This window comes from Oenanthe melanoleuca, chromosome 17 (assembly GCF_029582105.1).
Source record: "Oenanthe melanoleuca isolate GR-GAL-2019-014 chromosome 17, OMel1.0, whole genome shotgun sequence".
In the NCBI taxonomy this organism is placed as follows: domain Eukaryota; kingdom Metazoa; phylum Chordata; class Aves; order Passeriformes; family Muscicapidae; genus Oenanthe; species Oenanthe melanoleuca.
Genome location: NC_079350.1, coordinates 1,790,286 through 1,808,664, shown reverse-complemented (window position 1 = coordinate 1,808,664; position 18,379 = coordinate 1,790,286). Strand labels below are relative to the sequence as shown.

At 44.7% G+C, this 18,379-nt stretch overlaps 1 protein-coding gene across 5 annotated transcripts in view; it reads right to left on the bottom strand.

The window, feature by feature from the left end:
• STRBP (spermatid perinuclear RNA binding protein) overlaps positions 1–15,990 on the bottom strand; it is a 58,477-nt gene extending 42,487 nt beyond the window's left edge. For all 5 annotated transcript variants that reach the window (XR_008841756.1, XM_056505461.1, XM_056505462.1 and 2 more), the window contains exon 1: positions 15,885–15,990. The gene's annotated coding sequence lies outside the window, so the exon portion shown is untranslated. The remainder of the gene's footprint in view (positions 1–15,884) is intronic.
• Between the last annotated feature and the right edge of the window lie 2,389 nt (positions 15,991–18,379).

The window sequence follows — 18,379 nt, the reverse complement described above, 5'->3', positions numbered from 1 at the left end:
CCTGTTCAAACAGTAAGAAATATGCAAAACTGAATTGCCTGTAAAACTGAGCACTGCAGAAGACAAACTATCTTAAAGGGTGCATTTCTTGGCAGGTGTCTTAAATAAAAAGTCATAGATTAGATAGTACATAAATAATGAATAGCAAAGTATTCATTTGAGACAAGGCAGAAACCACCACTGGATTCTCAGTGTCTGTGAAATACTGAACTGATTTGTGACTTGAGACACCTCAATGTTGCATTCCTGCTTTCCTGGCTAAACTGGTTAAAGGAAACATGAAGGTACTTTGCAGTCATGTGACATCCACACTCAAAATCATCTGAAATTCTTAACTCAGACAGCATTCATTTACAGTTGAAAAATTAACTAAATTAATAATAGGATTGCATTACACTGAAATGACACTCACCATCTGCAATGTCATTTTCCCAGAGACAGAGCTGGTTTAAGCAAAATTCTGGATCTATGCCTGAAATGACATCACATTCTCCAAAAGAGAATCACACTTCTACCTCCTCCACCCAGTTTGTGCCATGCTGGGTCCTCACCACGCCAGCCCTGTCCTGCATCACACCCTGCACTAAATCCTTGCACATCTCCAAGGTCCCAGAGACTCCCCAGTACCTGGTTTATGAGCACTGCCTTTACCTGCAAGGCTTTCCCTGGTCCAGAAACCACCACAGGATGCAGCCACGATGTCGAGGAGATTCAGAACAGGGACATTCCTTCCCCAGCACCCTTCAGCTTCACCAAAATAGCTGCAGTGCCCCAGTTTCTTTGCTGCTGTGATTCATATCCCATAGAAGACGGGATTCTGCAGGTGGACCCGAGCTGCAGCCCAGCCACTCAGCCAGGATGGGAGAACTGCCACCAAGAAGGCAATGGCACACACATGGAAAAGGCTGGGAAGCATGGCATGGCATTCCCTCTGTGTTGGCAATAAATAAAATACAATTTCAACAAAAAGAAGGAGGCTGGAGCTTAAACTGCCGTACAGTAACACTGGATCTGCTCATGTTGGTGGTTTGCACTTGTCATCAGTTCCATGAGGCAACAGCTAAACTTTGGCTCCACTGTCTGTCCCCTGCCCTGCAGCCCAGACTAATGCATATCCTGGGAATTAGTAAGAGGAAAGAGAAAAGCAACATGGACTCTAAAGCTCTGGTTATAAACAAAACAAATTTAGTAATTCTTACAAATAACACAATGCAAGCACATCTTTGAAAGTTGTGTTTTCCCAGTGTTTACATGAAGTGTCAAAGCATTAAGAAGTCTTTAAGAATAAAAGCTATCCTTCTGACTAAAATTTCTGCAACCCTGAACGATGAAGTTTAAGGAAGTTTCACCCCAGAATTTCTTCCCTGATGTCAATTATACAGAGCCTGTCTTGCAAACCCCCCTGGTTCTGTGCCTGGCTGCCTTTCAGCCAGTTTAAACATTCATGACTCTCCCCTGAAATGCATTTTCTGGTGTGTCAGTCTTGCTGCCTCAGTGCCTTCTTCTTTTTTATTCCTTTTTAAAATTTTTTTTTTTAATTAAAGAAAGAAGATTTAAAAGGATTTGGAATGGAAGATCAGTAGACTCTGTGAGTATTGTGTAAAAAGCTCTTGTGCTCCCAGCCAGTGCACATCTTCCATCAGACTTTTCTCGTGTTTTAGTTTCATACTGACTCCTGAACAAGTTCAGGTTAATTTTTTACTTCCTGACTAATTGGCTGTTTTATCAAAGAACACATTGTAAAAGTTTCTGGGTTACTAAAAGATTAAGGTTTTGAGTGTTTTCTCTTGCCATCTTTTACGCATCCAACCGCGGTATTTTAAGTTTGATTCAATGTCACAACATGCAATGCCACAGAAAGATCTGAAACAGAATTTGTAACTAAAATCTTGGGCTGTTTAGAGAACAAAACTGGCTCTTTTGAAACCCTTCAGAACCCAGCACCAGCACTCCTTCAGAGGGCACTGGGGTTTCTCTCTGGGGAAGGGTACCCGGGGCTGCCATCCATTTTCAGCCTCAGAACAGCAACAGCATCCATCAAAGTAAAACCCCACAGCAGGGTGAGATGGCAGGGAAAGAACTGCCATTTGGGACCCAAGTCCACCATTTGCCTTGGACAAGGTCTTGTAGGAGAAAGTTCCAGCTTGGCTAAGAGAAAGAAAAAGAGCCACAAACATATTTAGAGATGTACAGAATTAGTAAATAAAAACAAAAGTCCTGTTTCCCTGGAAAACCATGAGTCTAAAAATATTTTCAATGGGCTCAGTCCAGCATCCTCTTGCCTCAGCAGCTCTCCACTGCATGCATGTGCTGTCAGATCTGCCAACTTCACTTGAAAAACTCATCTATTATTCCTCTCTCCAGTTTGCACGGCACAGTACAGCCATGGAAGTGAAGAAAAGGATGATTTCAGCAGGGACCATCACTGGTGGAAATGCTCAGTTTGTAGACCACAAGCTAGGTTACAAAATTAATTTCTCAGCCTAAGTTCTATCTATTACTCTTATCCTTAGGAACATCCTGAAATGAGTAATTAATTCCACAGTCTTTTTTTTGTTTGCTTATTTTAATAGGTCAGTGAAATTAAAAAAAAAAAAAAAAAAAAAAAAAAGTTAAATGAGGTAACACTGTATTCTCCAGTATTGTCCAAAATACACTGTATTCTGTTCTCTTTGGAGAATAGAACTTTGCTAAGTAATTGATCTCCAACTTGAGAAGCTACAGTTAATCTTTTTATATCTGCTGAATTTCAAATGAAATCTGGGGGGAGAAAAAAGAGCTCTTAGGATAAACACATCAGTCCCAGGTGGATGGTGTTTTTAAACCACAAACACAACTTCGCTGGTTTGACCTCTTTCTTTATATTTCCTACAGGGCTATTAATTAGTTTAATTTCTCTTTATAGACAGTGATGTCATCTCCATTGTGCCACTCACAAGTCCACCAAATACACTTCCAGCTCTTGTTTTGCTGAAGAAACTTCCTCAGCCTTTGCATTCTCCACCACATCCTGTCCTCCCACCAGCATCAAGCAGCAAATCTCTGAACAGCAAGAGGATCAACATCTTGGGAGGCACCACACTTGCCAGGAGCCACAGAAAGCCCCTTGGGCAGGTCAGTAGCCCCCCTGGGCAGGCTGGCACACACATGGGAGTGTGGCAGAGCTGCTGCAGCTCCTGGAGCAGGGGCAGACCCCACTCTCCGGGAGGAGCAAACAGCCTGGCCAATCAATAGCAGCATTCCAAGTGCTCTCAGCCTTGCAGGGACAGCTCACAACAACAGAGCTCTCTCTCCCCAGAGCTCCCTTCATGCACTACAGCTGCTAAAAGTAACACTTGGAATCACTGTCCAGGGAAAGACTAGTGAGAAACAAAGTTAGTTTATTTTGGGCCATTAGCTGCAATTTGTGTCTGGCCACTTCAGTTCCCCTGATAACAGGAAACCTGTGCCTAAATGCAACACTGATGGGGTTTATTTTAGTTCTCAAAAGGAGTTGCACTTGGGAAGCCACAGCCTGTCAGGGTAGGAGAGCACACGGTTCCGGATGCAAGGCAGGATCAAAACCAGGATTAGAAACCAGCTGCCACAGACTGAGGGTGTTCTCCTCAGGTGGGAGTGAGACAGAAACCCTTTCATCCCTCAGTCCAGATTAGACTGTAAATGTTTTTATTGCCTGCTTAGCTACCTGTGGAAATCTGTGTGCATGTCAACACCATCCTTATATTAAACTCTGCTCTTATTGAACCTACCTGGTTTTCTGTGCAAACTATACTTTTAGTGATATAAGAATGTCAGATTATAATGCCATCAATCTATCTTATTCCACAGTTAAACAAAATTCATCTCTATAACCTGACACTTCTGTATTACTGAAAAAAAATAATTTAAAAAAAAAAGTACATAAACACTTGGTGCACTGAAAGCACGTGGTTCTGCTGGTTTATGAGTTATTCACTTTGCACAGCTCCTCTGTTGTGGAAACAAAAGTCCTTGTATTGGGCTTTCTCAGTGATATTTGCAAACTCCTACACTTGCTGTAACAGGGTGTTCAGACACAGTTCTTACTGGCCTGGGAAAGTTAGGTCATTATTTATTAACTGCAGAAATACATTGAAGAAAACAATAACAAGGTAAAAGAACATTCTTGCAAAGGTTTGCTGCTTGTTTTGACAAACAAAAAGTAATTAAACCTAGCTAACACCTTTTCACTGAGCATTTTGCTCTAAAGCATTTATAATTCACACACTGCAGGGCCAGGAACAGAACAGCAGAATCACCAGTGCAACACTGTCAACACTAGGAAAGGCTATCCCTGAAATTCAGTGGACAAATATTACCAGGCAATTTCATGCTTTATCAACACAAAATACAGAAGTTTAATTTAGAAGCATGATTTCTGCAGACACACAGATGTTTCTGTTCTAAATTTTCTAGAAATTGCAAATTAGAACTTGGCAGACTTTAAAGTGACCCAGCACGTGTGTTGTACAATCCAAATCAAAGTCTGTCCTATTACTCTGCAAAACTGTTAGGAAAAAAAAGTCATGCCTTTCATCACATGGTTTCAGACAAATGACAGAGACATTCAATTTATCTCTGTGCTAAGAACAAAACTTAAGTATTGTTTCTCCTCTTGGAATATTGCCATGAAAGTTAAGAGTTGACAGAGGAACCAACATTCTCCCTACTGAAGGATAAGCACAGTTTGGTGAATAACACCACTTACAGAATCACTACCAAATGGTTGTGGCCATTTTTTCCCATTACCATGGGGAGAATATACTGCATTTCTAGACTGATCTCATTCCTAAATAATGCAATGACATCAAAGCATGCAGGTGTCACCAAGGTGCTTTGTGGAACCGGCAAACTCTGCAAAGTTTCTGCAGCCACTCAAGAGATAAAATGTGTTTTTCAACATCTCAAAGAATAAACTGAATGAAACAGCTCAGACATAACAAACCAAAGAAATATTGGATATTACTTCTCTGTGTCCCAGCAACCAGAGAGTACTGCCCACCCTCCCTTTGCTAACCTGGGGGAGATGGCAACCTCCATGCTGGATTTTACAAGAGACTGAAAAAACATTACTCAGTCTTTTCCATTTTGATTGCAGTAACCAAGTTTCAGTGTACGTTTATTAGCAAAAAAATCAAAATCAGACCTAAGATTTTGACAAGAATTTCAAACATCACTTCTCTAATTGCTGTGATAGGTGTAAATGTTGTGCTGTTTCCATGGGGAAGTGATCCCACTGCCCAAAAATTCAAATTACTTGCCCAGGGCCACAGTAACTCAGTGGCAGCACTTGGAACAGGGTAAGTATTTCATTTACTACAAGCACCAAGCATAGAGCATCCTCTTCCCTTTTCTAGCTTTCCACCTCCTTAGGCTTCAGTAGTTTAATTTGAGCAGACACTGCATTCCTGACTGCTTTTGTTATTCAATCTCTCTTGCAGGATCATGAGTTCCTCACAGGTCAGTTTGGCAAACTGTCACAGGAAACGCTTGACAACAATTACCTGTCCATTCATGAGAGTCAAATTAGCAATTCAATATCTGAATATGGTATGATTAAATTCAGGAACCTAATTCACAACGTGTTCTACTTTCAGGCATCAAATATTTTGAGCACTGTGCTCTTTTGAAAGTCAAACTGACAAAGACTCAGGAACCTTTTGTCTTTTTCAAAAGAGGCCAATGGAGCCCCTCTTATGTCAGGTAGCAGGACACACACAGTCTGTTCTCAGAAAGAACAGGAGCTAAAAAACAAGAACACTTCAGAACACTATCGAGGGACCTGAGGTAGTGCAAGATAAGGGGAAGCTTTGCAGGCAGCTCCTCGGCACTGAGCACTCTGCTCACCACATTCTGGCACATTGTAGGCTTTGAAGAAAAAACCCAAAGGTTCTCTTTGGCACTTGGTTTTTCTAAAGCTCCAACTGACATAGGAGTGGGCTGTGGAGGATAAGGGAGTTTCTTCTCTCTCTCTGTCTTAAAAAAAACCAACAAAATAATCAACCAGTCAAAACCCAGCTTTCACTTTAGATACTGAGTGACCATCTAAAACACCCAAAATGAGATGTAAAGGATGGAAAGGGTCTGAGAGCATCTCTCTTACAAATCAGCAAAACCATTGGGAACTCCCAGATGACCAGGAGTCCATATGGCTTCCCCTGCCTGCACCCAAACCACACCCCTCAAACAAGATCCCTCCAGGCTGCTCCACACTGAGCTGCAGCCCTCCAACAGCAGTTTATAACTCCTATGAGTGCGTTCAGGATGGCTACTTTGATCTTTTCAGGAGATATTTCCCACTTTGTTAGAATATTGTCAGCTGGAAAGGACCTACATCGATCACCTAGTCCAGCTGTAACAAGAGGAGCACAAATAATGAAAGCAGAGCAAGGGAAATAAAGGAGAGGGGAAGTGCAGTAAATCCTGAACTCCAGCTCTCTGCCAAAATTCAGTCTTCTATAGACTGTGCATGAGACTTGCTACTGTGCTGTGTGATGAGGGCAAAGAGAACTCATTGAGACAAGGTGCACCTGCTAAAACTGGCACTAAAACCAGGCAGCTACTGCAAATCAGTGGTGCCCAGCACCAACAGAAAGCAAGTCTTTGTTCTTCTGGCACAAGAGGACTCCTTTATTGCAAGTACCACACACAGATCAAACATTTATAAGCAAAAGAAAAGAAGCTAGCCAAGGGATTTGTATTAAAATAAAGATTGCAGATCGTCATGTGAAAGAAACAGTACCAGTGAGTCCCATGCCCAGCCAAGCTCTCCCAGAGCACTCCTTCCTCTGAAGGAGAGCTGCAGAGACAGCCTGAGCCAACAGTTTCTACAGCAACTGCAGAAGCACCAGTTCAATGATATTCAAACCCTGCAGTAACTGCAGAAGCATCCGTAAATGGATACTCCAGAAGGAACATCTGACAGTTTCTCCTGGACTATCCTTTGATCTCAATCAGCTCAGTTCAACTCTGGAGTTGCCCATTTCTCTGCAAATGCTTCTGAATCCTCTTTACCCTTAATATTATTTTGGCACACTTGCTCCCTTCTAAAACTTCATGGAAAAGGCACCAGAGAAAGTTTTGTAGATGCAGTGCTGGAAGGATGAGACCAAAGCACCCGTGTGTGGTGCTACTGCAACTCCTCACCGAGGCTGGAATGCTGTTATGACAGTGGCACTGGGCTGCTGCTGCACCACTAAAAGCACACTTGGAAGCATCTCAAAGGGAACCAAAACAGAGGCCAGTAACCACCCAACTACACAGAAAGAGCAGATCCATTTGTAACGTGGCTATTTTAACATTAATGGAGAAGCCATATGAAGGAACACAAATTATTTCACCTATACACTTGGTAAGAATTACCATTTACTGAAGGATGTTTAGGGCAGGACATCTCTTGTTCCCCTTCTAAGAATCTGCTGTAATAAATCACAGCACCTTCACAGTCACAGTTTCATCAGTTCCATATCACAGGAGTTTTTCCATCAGTCTGCAGTGTTACTTTGGATCAAAATGAAACTTGGCGTGAAGCTCAGGCTCCTGACCCACAGCAAAAAGTTAAACAAAATTGCTCGTTTGTTTTTAAAAGGCTCACAAGGTTTCCAGTTCCAGGTTCCTCAGTGATCAGGGTGGAAGCGAACAGTATCTACAGTCACCACTCAGGGACATTCAGTATTCAACCCCTCTGCAAAGAGTGGGCTTGATCAGAGACCTGTCAAAGATGCACTTTGTGAGCTGCTCTCTTATTAGTTTATTACATAAGGCCACATCCACAAAAACAGCTTTTTGGTCAAGAGATCACTACTTATATAGTACTGACTCCCAACTATCTGCTTTAAAAAATATCCTTTATCTCCTGAGCTAACAAAAGGAAGGTTACTGAATTCCCCCAAAAGATAAAGCAGATCATATTAACATATTCAATGCAAAAGACAATCTCATTCTCACACTAATGGTAGGAGAAAAAAAAAACATGAAAGCAAAAATACTTTGGTTTTATCTTCATGCCTTTTATCCTGATTTATCCAGATAGCACCATCGCTATTGTGACTGTGACAGTTGTTTCTGAAATATGAAGAACTATGAACTCCAAAGTGGAAAAGCATCCTTTACGTTGCTAAAGTATAAGCATGCAGAGATGACTTCTGGATCAAATATATTCCTTAGCAGGCACGTTTTGAAGGAATAAAGATTGCAGTTCCTGACAACCATATTTTAACATGAATTAAAATTTTAAAAGTTCAGAGTCGGGTTCCACAAAATTTGCTAAGACTAAAAATTCAACTAAATTTTTAAAATTGTTGAAAACCCCCCAGTTACAGGAGGTTCTTATGTGCCTCCAAGGTGGGAGTCATGATTCTTTTCTCTCACACAAATTTAGACAACTGTGTTCTCTCTTCAGCCTTCTGGCCATCTGTAGAGATGAGGAGGTGTGTACAGATGTGGGCTTAGAGCAGAACAAGCTACTTCTCTGAGCTCATATTTTTGGCAGTCACCAATTTCACCCTCACCCACCAGAAGCAAAGAAGTTATCAGTCTTGTCTCCCTGCCCTTTTCCTAGTATTTGCCTTTCTTCCTGGCTTTTCTAGAACACTTTTCACCATATTTACCAGAGTACATTTATTACCGGTTTTAAAATGACATTTTTGTGAGACAAGAAAACATTTCAGATCTTTATAGGGGGAACTTCAAACACAAAGAAATGAAATTGTGTGGTAAGTCAGCAGCAGAACCTGAAGAGAGGCCAAATGCTGCCCTAATCAATACTTGCAGGTTAATTGCCAGACATTCTTCACTGGAACACAGTGTTGCTCAGAGGCTGCTGCTGAAGAGTTTTACCCATTTCCAGTTTTGGAAGCAGTGCTCCCAGTTCTCCTATGCCCCATCCCCACTGACCACACACTGCAGTTCAACCCCAGTGATGCTCTTAAGGTCACCCAGATGGCACAGCTGAGCACTATAAAGGAGCAGATTAAGTCTCTGCATGATTGAAGACTTGGACAGCATGACTGGGTAACCAAAGAAGCCCTAATCTATTTGCCAAGTTCAATTACCTAGCCATCAAATCAAGAGATCATGAGCACTGGGACATGGAATAACTGCTCATCAAAGAGTTTTAGCTCTCTGAAAAGATGACAGCCACTGGGAGCCTATGACATGGAAAAGGCATCCTTCAAAGCACAGGTGGGGAGAAATCAGTTCTTGGACATTTATGTTTTCCCCTTATTGTCTGTTGAGCTATACCAACTATCAGAGTAAAGGGAAGAGATTGAGATTGGAAGAGCAGTAGGAATCCAAACGTTCTGAGTCTGTTTTCTTGAAATCCCATCAAGTATCCCACCTGGAGACCCCTGCTCCATTCTTGTTCCATCACACCACAGCCCTCAGCTTTCCAGTAGCTGTGTCTGTTCTCTGGTACTTCACTCCCTGTACACCTACAGTTTCCCCTTCTACTCCAGAGTCTTTTCCATTAAAGCAAATCCCCCCAGATTGTCCCATCAGACACACAGCAATCAGGCAAAGCAGAGAAGGAAAAGTAGAAGAGCAGCAGGAGGGTGACAGAGCAAACTCAATCCCCAAAACTGGAGAAAAATAACAAGTTTCCCTATGCAAAGAGCTGCTCCTTTCAGCACAGCTGTATCAAAAATAGGAATAAATTACTAATCTGTCTCCTTGTCTTCACACTGGGAAATGGCTGTCTTCAACCAGCCCCAGCATCAGTCACACCTGTCAGAACATCACAGCTTCCTCAGCTGGGAAAAGCAGCCACACAGGCTGGGCCACTGCCACCACTGCCAGAGAATGGACACACAAATAGCTGTTACGTGCATTCAGCTTCAAAACTGATCAACCTTAACACACGTGAGTCAGCACTTCCCCATTCACTGATATCATTTGTTTTACAGTTAACAAAACACCCAGTCCCATGGACCTTTAAGACACACAAGGTGCCACCATTGGACCCTTGATGATCATGCTCCTACTCTGTCAGGAACACAGCACAGCTGACTGCCATGGGACAGCCAACTCAAATGCTTTTTAGTTTCTTTTTTAATACAAGTTGTAATTTATTTGCTGAATGGATCTATTTATACTGTCCTGACATATAGTCTCCAGGTGATATCTTTGGTCCAGCCAGTGTCTCGCTAAGCAGGCTGTGAAAGGGCCTTGTAAATCAAACACCTTTATTCAGGTATGTACCAGCTGGCAATTTTAAAACATCCCCTATTTCAACAACGGCAACTAAATTCAGTGGAGTGCAGCATGTCAGCTTGTTTCCTTGCTGAATTTTAGTCTCCTTAGTGAGCGAGACAACACATTTATGATTTCGTGTTAGTTCATGTTATGAAGAAAGATACCTTGTTTTTGGAGAGGGCTAAATTGGGACCCATGCTTTGGCTGCTACATCCTAACAAAAAAAAACAAAGCCCTGCAACAAGTGAAGAAAATTTTATGCCTCCTTCAAGATGAAACATGACTTACTACAATCCTGTTACGGGACCCATCCCCTGCAAAATGTAAACTAAAAAAGATGTATTAATTTCACAATGTCAGTGGAACTATGGTAAATCATTTTTTGGCAAAATCTTGCTGGAAGGAATCAGTTGCTTTATGCCCAAAAAGCCCCTGCCCACAGCCTTAGGCCCCTCAGCCTCTTGAGGGAGTGTTTGACCAAAGCTCATTTCTGGAAGCACAAACTGGCTGCACACAGGTTGTGGGACTGGGCTTCCCACACACCCGTGGGCTGTGCTGGCCTCTCCACAAGGCAGATCCTGGCAGCTGAGAGCTGGCATCAGGGAACATTTGGTTTAGGGTCATGATCAATGGAGGAATATTCACCACGGAACACCATCCCTGTGTCTCAGGGAATTCTAAAGACTCTTGAGGGCCCAACATTTAAGACACTTTGCCAACACTCCAATCTGTTCCAAGTCAAACTAGAAATGTGTTCAAAGTGTCTTCCCTCCCAAGAACCAGAGGAAAAAGAGAAAAGCACAAGGCCCTAAACTCAGCCTGCCCTTTTCTGCTCCTACTGGGGGGCAGATTCTATGGGGCAACACCAGTTTCTCACCATTGAATTCATTTACTGCTAAGCCAAATGTCAAGTTCTGCTTTAAAATCTATATGAATTCTGGTTCAGAAGATTTCTTCAAGTTTTGTGACATCTCACAGCTACCCACGAGTAAGACTGTTCTTCCCAACCAGGTACTCAAATGTAAAATTTTTCAATAAAGACAATTTAAACTAAATGCACAAAAAGAACAAGAAGCAGCAAAATTTAATTTACTGGCATAGCCATACACACCCCAATTTTATTTTCTTTTTAAGCATACAATTAAGGGTAATTTAATTCCCCTGTGTAGGCATTACATGAAAGAGAAACATTATTGTAAGAAGAGCTCAGTGCTGTTGGTACACAAACCTTACGACAGATAAATTAGACCTTAGTAAAACAGCATATAATTTACATTTTGTTATGTCAATCTTCAGGAGCATCTTAGGGCTCTTAAATAGCATGCCAAACCACAACATAAGGGAGCTAGTGTAAATCAACACATGTGGCAGGATCACTTAAGTTTCCACATTCCAAAAAAATCCCTAAAACTGATTTAGTAAGAATATTCCTCTTCAACATCCACTTACACCTTTGAGTTACCAGCAGGTTATGACAATATTTTGCTCCAGAAGAGTTGCAAAGTTTTGCATAGTTATAGAAAAATTAACTACATAAGAATATAGGGGTGATCTTAGTAATTACCAATACTAAGGATTTGCTAATTAATCCCTGGTCTTTATTTATAAAGAAGCCAATGGGCAGATGTGCAGGTGGCCCAAAGAAATAGCAGCCTGGCTTAGCTGCATGGAAAATCCAGCCTTGGGTCAGTCCCAGAGTTGTTTGGTTTAGCAGCAGAGCAGCCCAAGGCCATGCTTTACATAGCCTTCACAAACAGCAGAACAAATGACAGACCCTGAATTTGTTCTGGGCTTCCCGTATAGCCAGCACGTCGTCCAGATTCTGACACCTTACAGGAAATTAGCAGAAAGGTCAGGATGTGCATTGCACAGCACAGCTAGGAGCACAGGGCAACAAACCAATGTGGGGTGGGCTCCAAGAATTCTGTCCCCTCCTCTTCCATGATGACTAGAGTAAAAGGACCAGAACACAAGGTAATTTAGCTACTAAATAAAGTCTAAAAATCTGGAGTAAAAGATGTTTACTTGCTCATTCATTCTAAGAATTCCTCTGCAGGTTTTTTGTTAAGGGCTGTGAATTGAGGTTTTCAAAGAAATTAAATAGGAACACTGTCCCTCTGTGAGCTCACACAGATGAACTGTGACACTGTTCTCTGTCATCAGTGCTCAGTGAAAAACTTGCACATAAGGAAAAACTACATAAGTGCAAAGAACTGTCTTTGGCCTTGTAGCTTGTGTCAATTATTGCTTTTAACAAAAGATACCAGCACTGCCTTTCAGGTAAGGCTTTTTCTTCCTTAAACATCAAGTACAAAGTTTTTGTTTTTCAAATCACACTGCACGTACAACAAACGTAGTCAAACTGTGGTTTCTACAGAAGGATTTGAGACTTGCATTTTTCTGTTCTTTAAATCTCTTAACAGTTTTTTCATATATTGCTTTAAACGGAATTTTCCTTTTGATTCCTCACTGCAGCATATTCAGCAGCAAAGCAACCTTCACTTGCCAACTCTGCTGGGCTACAGCAAATCCAGGACACCACAGCAGCCAAACGCTCCTCGTGTGCCGCTGTCAGAAAAGTCCTCGCTCTCCCCAGCCCAATACAAAGGTACAGAGCTCAGAGTGCTGAAATCTGCTGTTGGCATGGTGAGAGACCCATAAACCCGAACTCACCAAGAGCTGGAGGTGAGCCCAGAGAGGTGCACACTGACCTCTGCATCCTCACCCCCCAGCATCTCTCTCAGCAGGCAGAACATCCCAGCACCTCTCTCCTACCTGTCCCGAGCTCCCCTGGCAGCCCAGTCTGTAAAATACATAAACTGCCACTGTTCTACTCTTTCCACATTTATACTTTGATACATTGGCCACTTCTAGGTATATGTACCCCAGGCCAGGACAGAGTTCCATGCTTTAACAGACACTTCAAGCATGTTCAAGGTGGCTTTTCACACACTCAGAAGCTTGTTAACCAACCAGAGCCTTTTCCCACTCCCCCTTTCCAGCCATGGATGTGCTCTTCAAAGAGCTCTATTTACATGCCAGGCTACAAAGCAATGTGGAAAAACTGCAGCTTTTACGATTCTACAGTGAGGTTTTTGTTTTTTTTTTTTTTTTTTTACATTTTTTTTATTTCCAAACAAGATTTCACAGTTTAAAAAAAAAAAAAAAAAAAAAAAAAAAAGAGAAAAATCTCAATCCACCCACAGGCTTTTGAGGAACATTAACAGAGGGGCTTCAAAAGAAAAGAGCTCTGCGACCTTAAGCATTGCAATGAATTCAATGAACATCCATGGAAAAACTGTGTACAAGTCAGAAAAAAAAGTCACCAAAACCTACAGATCCACCAGAGTTTACTTCTCCCATGTTTAGGTCTGGCTTGCCTTATGCCATCTTCTGCTGTACCTTTCCAGCTGCTTACTGTCTTCTCATTTACTTCTGAGCCTTTGGTTTGAAAACAGCTGTGTCTGAAATTCCTTCCAGGACAAGCCACGAAGCCAGGTTTGGGCAGCATTGACACCAGTTCCCCCTGGGGCTCCCCCAGTTCCCAACACACAAGTATTTCTATGTGGACTCTTTCTCCAGTTCCCCAAGAAATCAAGTCCTAGATTTCCACCTTGTACGTAGCGTGTCAACCACATAAAGCAAGAACTGGCACTTTATCAGCATCTTCTTTGTGCAGAGATGAAAAATACTGCCAACAGTTCAGCAGAAACGAGTCTGGATGAACAGCCCGTGCAAATAAAGCCCTTTATAAAACCAGGACTAACCAAACTCACAAGAAGACTAAAGATTCTCTTCGAACTACAGATGCCAAAGCAAGGTACTGGCACCATCAATGATGAGATTCTGAGGAACAGAACTGAAAACACTAAACCCTCACTGTTAGCAATCATACCCTCTCTTCTCCACAACATGAAGCAAAGGAAAATGGTTGGAAAGCTTCAGACAGAAGAAAATTATACACAGCAAGAACTTCCAGAGACAAGTCTAACTTCCTAAAAATGACCAGGAATTTAGTAGAAGCTATAGCCAACTGCAGTCTGCTGAACAGACTTTTCCTTCCTCTCTACAGTGGCAGGAAATAACTCCAACCCAGCTCGTACACCTTCCATGGAAGAGATGGGCTCGTTAAATTCTTGGAAAAGGCTTTTGCTCTTCAGAGAGAGAACAAAGACCTTGAGCAAACACCAGAGCACAGCAATGCAACCTCTCCAGAGACACTGCCAGGCCCTCCTCACCTCCCATTCCAAAAGTTTTAAGGCCTCCCCTCCAAGTAGCCAGCACTGCCCCATACTCCTTCCTTCCTCTGCCACCATTGCTGCTTCCTTTAGGTCTCATAAATGGTTACCATGTCTTTAAAATCAAAGAAAACTGGACCAAGTCTGTAAACAGTCGTTTCTTCTCCTTTCTTCCCAAAGATGTTAAAGTATTCTGCGTGAATGGAGGGAATTTTTTAAATTTTCTTTCTTTACCCTAGAAGGCCAGACTTCAAATGTTTGCTAGAACACAAGTATTTTAATTTAAATTAAATAGCCCAGCTATTTTAATTAACTTACTGTTCCATAAATATTTTTGGAACTGGAGATCTGAAATATCTGATGTCCTTCATGATAATCCCCACTTAAATCTTTCTTTGCTTTAACCGTGCTTAGCATTTCTGAGTTGTCACGACAAAGTATAATAAAACTTTTAAAAACTGGTAACAAACTAGAGGACACAGATATACAAAAAAAATAATTTCAATGTATCTAGGACCCCTCACGTTATAAATTTTCTCTTCTACCATACTCTGTGCAGGAACTGCTTGGAATGCTCACTCTCTTCTTTCTGTAAATCACAAGGCACCATTTTCAGAGCCATGTAAATAAATAATAAGACATTTGCCAGATAATGCATATTTCCACTTTGACTCAAAACTCAAGTTTTACTCTACTCAGTGGCAGGCATGTGACTCCCTGGTTATCCCTTCCACGCTCTCACTTCCAGATGGAATAGTGGGTTAATGATTACAAAATCCAGTGCAAAGCAAATACAGAATGAAAGAGGCAAAAAACCCCAAACAAACCACGGACCATAACACTGATGAGTGCGCTCGGAGCCAGGAGCCGCCCAGGGCCCGGAGGGACGCGGCTGCCCCGTGGGGCCGGAGGGCGCTGAACCGACCGCGCCGGAGCGAACTTCGGGCCGAGCCCCGAGCCGCGAGCCCCGGCGGAGCCGCCCAGCCCGCACCTGGCCGGGGCCGGGACCGCGCGGGGACACCGCGCACAGCGGCCCGGCCGCCCCGGCCCCGCCGCCACCGGCGCGCTGCGCCGACAGGTGCGCGCCCCGCCGACAGGTAACGCGCCCCGCCGACAGGTGCGAGCAGGTAACGCGCTCCGCGAGCAGGTACCGCAGCCGGCGGAGGGGCGGCCGCCCGCGCACGGCGCCGCCGAGCCCCAAGCCCCTCACCCTCCGCGCCGCCCCCGCCCGCGGCCCCTCGGGGCGCGGAGCCCCCCCGCCCCACCGCGCCCCTCCGCGCGCGCAGCAGCGCCCCCCCCCCCCCCCGCGCGCCGCCCCCCGCGCCGTGTCCTGCCCTTGCCTCCTGCCCGCAGTGCCCGGTGCAGTGGGAGGAGCGGTGCCCGGGGACGGGCCGCCTGCCGCCCCGACCCCTCCCCGCTGCCCGCCCGCCTCACCCCGCTCGGCGCCGGTCCCGGCGCTGCCCCGCGGCCCCGTCCCGGCTCCGCGGCCCCGTCCGGCTCCTCCGGCTCCGCAGCGCCGAGCGGGGCTGCGCACGTGACCGCGCCCGGCGCCCCCATAGGCTGCGGCTGCCGGGCAACGCGCGCCCGCCCCTTCCCTGCACCTGAGAGCGCTCTACGCCAACTGCGTACGGGGCGCCGCTTCGCCCTGCGCCAGCTCCGTAGCGCCGGAGACGCGGCCGTTTCCTGCAGGCCGGCGCAGCCTTACAGAATCGGCGTAGGGCGGCTCGGCCCGCCTAGCTCCATACCTGCGGCCGCTGCTCCCCGCGCGGTCCCGCCCGCCGCCTGGGGAGCGGCGCTGCCGCGCGGGGCGGGAGCGGCCGAGCCGCACCTGGAAACGCCGCTTGCGTAGAGCCCCTCTGAGAGGTCGGTGTGTGTTACGGACTCTCCGTAATGTCGTCAGCGCGGGCGCCGCACCTGAGGGCTCCCGCCGCGTAAACGGCGTAGGCGCGAGCGTGCCAGGCGCAGAGTGCGCAGCGCTGAGGGCGCGGGCCGGGCAGGTGTGTGAGGGCAGGGCCGGCCCGGCCCCGGCCGCGCTCGGGGCTCCGCGCCGGGCACCGGCAATGCGGCGGCGCCGGCGCTACAGTGGCCCCGGCCACGAGCGTGAATAGCTCCGGCAGCCCCGGCCCCGGCCGGGCAGCGCTGAGGGGAGGGGGCCGCGGCAGGGGCGCTGCCGGGCCTCGGCCCCTCACGCAGCGCGCGACCTTGGTGGGTTTAATGTCCCGCTGCCAAATCCAAAACAGTGCAGAAAGAGCAGGTTCCTAAATGGAGTTGAAGAATAGGGTTTCCATATGAGCGCTTGAGCTCCATGTGGAATCTTCAGTGGCCTAGGGCAAATCAAGGCACCTTCATGGTGAGTTTGGGCAGATTGGTCTGCTCAAGGAGTGTGGTGGTCAATGATTTCCATCTTTCTCTTCTAGAGATCAAGATAAAGGGGTTTAGTTTTCAGCTTCCTGCAATAATTCTTCCCAGTCCCAGACAAGTGGCTGTTCTAGAGCAGATGGGCAGTGCAGTGGAGGTGGAGAGAGCTCCCAGAGCTGGTGTTCATCGCACCCCAGAGCAGCCCTGACGACATTTAGGTATGAGGAGAGAGGGTTGAATCTGATGGATTTTCTTTCTTTTTTTTACGTATTACATAAGAACAGTTACAGAACTTCATAACCCTTCAGTATTCCGTGTGCTTCAACACTCAAATGGCCAATATAGTCATTTGAGAGCTTCAGAATTTCTGCCAGATTTTCTAGGTTAAGTGCCTTTTTAAACTCAATTTCCAGCTTACAAATGCATGGCAATCGTATTTGATATCACTTTTTATACTTTTCAAAACTGATTTTATACAGATGAAAGACTGGGGAGTGCTGTTCCAAAATAATCAATATACAAGGTGCTGTGCTGAAGCAGCCCTGAGGGAACTTTGGCCAAAGGCTGTAAGATCTGGAGATTTCTGGTGCTGAAGTGAAACAGTAACTGTCATCAAAAAGGGTGATTTCAGCATTAGAGTGGAAGGGGAAAGCACGTGTGCATAAATAACTTTACTTGCACCTTGTTCCAATTATACTTACATTTTGTGTACTCTTTTGCAAGCCTATGGATGAAGTGTCACCCTGGTTCTGAATATACATTACTCTGCTTTTGGAATGGACTTTTATCTTGTCATGTTTGAGGATTGAAAGGAGAAACAAACATGATGAGTCTCAGTTACTGCTTTCATGTCTTGAATCGAGAGATTTCAAAGTGATGAATGAATTTAGCCAAATCTCCTCTGTGACCTTAAAATATTACTGTGGGCCTTGAAAAGAGGCAGAAGATAATAGCTGGAAATCAAGGACTGGTCCAAGGACTTAACATGAGAACAGTTTTATTTGAAATTGATTGCATCAAATAGAGACACAACACAAACACAGCCTGGAGAAAGGCTGCTGGGGGGATGGTGGGATGGGAAAGGGCAGCAGTGAAATGAGTGACTGTGCAGTGCAGCTGGAAATGTAGCGAGGAGGGAAAAATCTGCAAGAGATGGCACCTCAGGTAGTAAAGTTATTGCAGAGGTACAAGAAAGATGTTTTCAGCTGTGGTCTGAGTGAAGCCTTGAATTTTTCTGTTGAGTTCTCCCTTGGGCTAATGATTTGCCAAGGGCAAAAGCACAGAGGAAAGGGGATTGATGGATTAATTTAGAATACAGGAGATTGGAAGAGCTTTGGCGCTGCAGTACAAGCATATACATTTAACAAGGAAAAGAACATCTGAGGCTTGGAAAAAAGTTAACATCTGTCTTTAGGCTTTGTGGAATAAAAAGGAAGAAAATTGAATTTATAGCTCTAAGCATAGCCAATAAAAGATGGGGATTGAATTGTACCAAAAGCAACATGGAAGTAATAGCCACCATAGTGAGAGTTAAAGTAATTAACAATAATTATGCTCTTTCTTGGAACAAA